This window comes from Schistocerca americana, chromosome 9, assembly GCF_021461395.2.
Source record: "Schistocerca americana isolate TAMUIC-IGC-003095 chromosome 9, iqSchAmer2.1, whole genome shotgun sequence".
In the NCBI taxonomy this organism is placed as follows: Eukaryota; Metazoa; Arthropoda; class Insecta; order Orthoptera; family Acrididae; genus Schistocerca; species Schistocerca americana.
The window spans coordinates 192373548-192379203 of NC_060127.1; positions in this window are offsets into that span (position 1 = coordinate 192373548).

A 5656-nucleotide genomic window follows, 5' to 3' on the forward strand; every position below is an offset into this window, starting at 1 on the left:
GTTTGATACTTTTGGAATTTTGGTTTTTCATGTTGATTTTAAAATGACCTTTTTCATGTTTGAAATGTTCTAACTCGTTTTTTCCTCACAGCAGGTCAACTTGTGTGTGGTTGCAACATTACGGTCCCATTGAGTATATTTTTGGAGAATGGGACATCAGTTGCACCACAGGGCGGGAGGAGGGTGCTGAGCACATTACATTTTCTCTCTTCGGTAAGCATTTTTTTGTGTTTGATACTTTTGGAATTTTGGTTTTTCATGTTGATTTTAAAATGACCTTTTTCATGTTTGAAATGTACTAACTCGTTTTTTCCTCACAGCAGGTCAACTTGTGTGTGGTTGCAACATTACGGTCCCATTGAGTACATTTTTGGAGAAAGGGACATCAGTTGCACCACAGGGCGGGAGGAGGGTGCTGAGCACGTTACACTTTCTCTCTTCGGTAAGCATTTTTTTGTGTTTGATGCTTTTGGAATTTTGGTTTTTCATGTTGATTTTAAAATGACCTTTTTCATGTTTGAAATGTACTAACTCGTTTTTTCCTCACAGCAGGTCAACTTGTGTGTGGTTGCAACATTACGGACCCATTGAGTACATTTTTGGAGAGAGGGACATCAGTTGCACCACAGGGCGGGAGGAGGGTGCCGAGCACGTTACATTTTTTTTCTTCGGTAAGCATTTTTTTGTGTTTGATACTTTTGGAATTTTGGTTTTTCATGTTGATTTTAAAATGACCTTTTTCATGTTTGAAATGTACTAACTCGTTTTTTCCTCACAACAGGTCAACTTGTTTGTGGTTGCAACAATACGGTCCCATTGAGTACATTTTTGGAGAAAGGGACATCAGTTGCACCACAGGGCGGGAGGAGGGTGCTGAGCACGTTACATTTTCTTTCTTCGGTAGGCATTTTTTTGTGTTTGATACTTTTAGGATTTTCGTTTTTCATGTTGATTTTAAAATGACCTTTTTCATGTTTGAAATGTACTAACTCGTTTTTTCCTGACAGCAGGTCAACTTGTGTGTGGTTGCAACATTACGGTCCCATTGAGTACATTTTTGGAGAAAGGGACATCAGTTGCACCACAGGGCGGGAGGAGGGTGCTGAGCACGTTACATTTTCTCTCTTCGGTAAGCATTTTTTTGTGTTTGATACTTTTGGAATTTTGGTTTTTCATGTTGATTTTAAAAAGACCTTTTTCATGTTTGAAATGTACTAACTCGTTTTTTCCTCACAGCAGGTCAACTTGTGTGTGGTTGCAACACTACGGTCCCATTGAGTACATTTTTGGAGAGAGGGACATCAGTTGCACCACAGGGCGGGAGGAGGGTGCCGAGCACGTTTCATTTTTTTTCTTTCGTAAGCATTTTTTTGTGTTTGATACTTTTGGAATTTTGGCCTTTCATGTTGATTTTAAAATGACCTTTTTCATGTTTGAAATGTACTAACTCGTTTTTTCCTCACAGCAGGTCAACTTGTGTGTGGTTGCAACATTACGGTCCCATTGAGTACATTTTTGGAGAGAGGGACATCAGTTGCACCACAGGGCGGGAGGAGGGTGCCGAGCACGTTACATTTTTTTTCTTCGGTAAGCATTTTTTTGTGTTTGATACTTTTGGAATTTTGGTTTTTCATGTTGATTTTAAAATGACCTTTTTCATGTTTGAAATGTACTAGCTCGTTTTTTCCTCACAGCAGGTCAACTTGTGAGTGGTTGCAACATTACGGTCCCATTGAGTACATTTTTGGAGAGAGGGACATCAGTTGCACCACAGGGCGGGAGGATGGTGCCGAGCACGTTACATTTTTTTTCTTCGGTAAGCATTTTTTTGTGTTTGATACTTTTGGAATTTTGTTTTTTCATGTTGATTTTAAAATGACCTTTTTCATGTTTGAAATGTACTAACTCGTTTTTATCTCACAGCAGGACAAATTGTGTGTGGTTGCAACATTACGGTCCCATTGAGTACATTTTTGGAGAGAGGGACATCAGTTGACCCACAGGGCGGGAGGAGGGTGCCGAGCACGTTACATTTTTTTTCTTAGCTAAGCATTTTTTTGTGTTTGATACTTTTGGAATTTTGGTTTTTCATGTTGATTTTAAAATAATCTTTTTCATGTTTGAAATGTACTAACTCGTTTTCATTCACCACAGGTCAACTTGTGTGTGGTTGCAACATTACGGTCCCATTGAGTACATTTTTGGATAGAGGGACTTCAGTTGCATCACAGGGCGGGAGGAGGGTGCCGAGCACGTTAAATTTTTTTTCTTCGGTAAGCATTTTTTTGTGTTTGATACTTTTGGAATTTTGGTTTTTCATGTTGATTTTAAAATGACCTTTTTCATGTTTGAAATGTACTAACTCTTTTTTTCCTCACAGCAGGTAAACTTGTGTGTGGTTGCAACATTACGGTTCCATTGAGTACATTTTTGGAGATAAGTACATCAGTTGCACCACAGGGCGGGAGGAGGGTGCCGAGCACGTTACATTTTTTTTCTTCGGTAAGCATTTTTTTGTGTTTGATACGTTTGGAATTTTGGTTTTTCATGTTGATTTTAAAATGACCTTTTTCATGTTTGAAATGTACTAACTCGTTTTTATATCACAGCAGGTCCAATTGTGTGTGGTTGCAACATTACGGTCCCATTGAGTACATTTTTGGAGAGAGGGACATCAGTTGCACCACAGGGCGGGAGGAGGGTGCCGAGCACGTTACATTTTTTTTCTTCGGTAAGCATTTTTTTGTGTTTGATACTTTTGGAATTTTGGTTTTTCATGTTGATTTTAAAATGACCTTTTTCATGTTTGAAATGTACTAACTCGTTTTTTCCTCACAGCAGGTCAACTTGTGTGTGGTTGCAACATTACGGTCCCATTGAGTACATTTTTGGAGAGAGGGACATCAGTTGCACCACAGGGCGGGAGGAGGGTGCCGAGCACGTTACATTTTTTTTCTTCGGTAAGCATTTTCTTGTGTTTGATCCTTTTGGAATTTTGGTTTTTCATGTTGATTTTAAAATGACCTTTTTCATGTTTGAAATGTACTAACTCGTTTTTTCCTCACAGCAGGTCAACTTGTGTGTGGTTGCAACATTACGGTCCCATTGAGTACATTTTTGGAGAGAGGGACATCAGTTGCACCACAGGGCGGGAGGAGGGTGCTGAGCACGTTACATTTTCTTTCTTCGGTAAGCATTTTTTTGTGTTTGATACTTTTGGAATTTTGGTTTTTCATGTTGATTTTAAAATGACCTTTTTCATGTTTGAAATGTACTAACTCGTTTTTTCCTGACAGCAGGTCAACTTGTGTGTGGTTGCAACATTACGGTCCCATTGAGTACATTTTTGGAGAAAGGGACATCAGTTGCACCACAGGGCGGGAGGAGGGTGCTGAGCACGTTACATTTTCTCTCTTCGGTAAGCATTTTTTTGTGTTTGATACTTTTGGAATTTTGGTTTTTCATGTTGATTTTAAAAAGACCTTTTTCATGTTTGAAATGTACTAACTCGTTTTTTCCTCACAGCAGGTCAACTTGTGTGTGGTTGCAACACTACGGTCCCATTGAGTACATTTTTGGAGAGAGGGACATCAGTTGCACCACAGGGCGGGAGGAGGGTGCCGAGCACGTTTCATTTTTTTTCTTTCGTAAGCATTTTTTTGTGTTTGATACTTTTGGAATTTTGGCCTTTCATGTTGATTTTAAAATGACCTTTTTCATGTTTGAAATGTACTAACTCTTTTTTTCCTCACAGCAGGTCAACTTGTGTGTGGTTGCAACATTACGGTCCCATTGAGTACATTTTTGGAGAGAGGGACATCAGTTGCACCACAGGGCGGGAGGAGGGTGCCGAGCACGTTACATTTTTTTTCTTCGGTAAGCATTTTTTTGTGTTTGATACATTTGGAATTTTGGTTTTTCATGTTGATTTTAAAATGACCTTTTTCATGTTTGAAATGTACTAGCTCGTTTTTTCCTCACAGCAGGTCAACTTGTGTGTGGTTGCAACATTACGGTCCCATTGAGTACATTTTTGGAGAGAGGGACATCAGTTGCACCACAGGGCGGGAGGATGGTGCCGAGCACGTTACATTTTTTTTCTTCGGTAAGCATTTTTTTGTGTTTGATACTTTTGGAATTTTGGTTTTTCATGTTGATTTTAAAAGGACCTTTTTCATGTCTGAAATGTACTAACTCGTTTTTATCTCACAGCAGGACAAATTGTGTGTGGTTGCAACATTACGGTCCCATTGAGTACATTTTTGGAGAGAGGGACATCAGTTGACCCACAGGGCGGGAGGAGGGTGCCGAGCACGTTACATTTTTTTTCTTAGGTAAGCATTTTTTTGTGTTTGATACTTTTGGAATTTTGGTTTTTCATGTTGGTTTTAAAATAATCTTTTTCATGTTTGAAATGTACTAACTCGTTTTTCTTCACCACAGGTCAACTTGTGTGTGGTTGCAACATTACGGTCCCATTGAGTACATTTTTGGAGAGAGGGACATCAGTTGCATCACAGGGCGGGAGGAGGGTGCCGAGCACGTTACATTTTTTTTCTTCGGTAAGCATTTTTTTGTGTTTGATACTTTTGGAATTTTGGTTTTTCATGTTAATTTTAAAATGACCTTTTTCATGTTTGTAATGTGCTAACTCGTTTTTTCCTCACAGCAGGTCAACTTGTGTGTGGTTGCAACATTACGGTTCCATTGAGTACATTTTTGGAGATAAGTACATCAGTTGCACCACAGGGCGGGAGGAGGGTGCCGAGCACGTTACATTTTTTTTCTTCGGTAAGCATTTTTTTGTGTTTGATACTTTTGGAATTTTGGTTTGTCATGTCGATTTTAAAATGACCTTTTTCATGTTTGAAAAGTACTAACTCGTTTTTATCTCACAGCAGGTCAAATTGTGTGTGGTTGCAACATTACGGTCCCATTGAGTACATTTTTGGAGAGAGGGACATCAGTTGCACCACAGGGCGGGAGGAGGGTGCCGAGCACGTTACATTTTTTTTCTTCGGTAAGCATTTTTTTGTGTTTGATACTTTTGGAATTTTGGTTTTTCATGTTGATTTTAAAATGACCTTTTTCATGTTTGAAATGTACTAGCTCGTTTTTTCCTCACAGCAGGTCAACTTGTGTGTGGTTGCAACATTACGGTCCCATTGAGTACATTTTTGGAGAAAGGGACATCAATTGCACCACAGGGCGGAAGGAGGGTGCTGAGCACGTTACATTTTCTCTCTTTGGTAAGCATTTTTTTGTGTTTGATACTTTTGGAATTTTGGTTTTTCATGTTGATTTTAAAATGACCTTTTCATGTTTGAAATGTACTAACTCGTTTTTTCCTCACAGCAGGTCAACTTGTGTGTGGTTGCAACATTACGGTCCCATTGAGTACATTTTTGGAGAGAGGGACATCAGTTGCACCACGGGGCGGGAGGAGGGTGCCGAGCACTTTACATTTTTTTTCTTCGGTAAGCATTTTTTTGTGTTTGATACTTTTGGAATTTTGGTTTTTCATGTTGATTTTAAAATGACCTTTTTCATGTTTGAAATGTACTAACTCGTTTTTTCCTCACAGCAGGTCAACTTGTGTGTGGTTGCAACATTACGGTCCCATTGAGTACATTTTTGGAGAAAGGGACATCAGTTG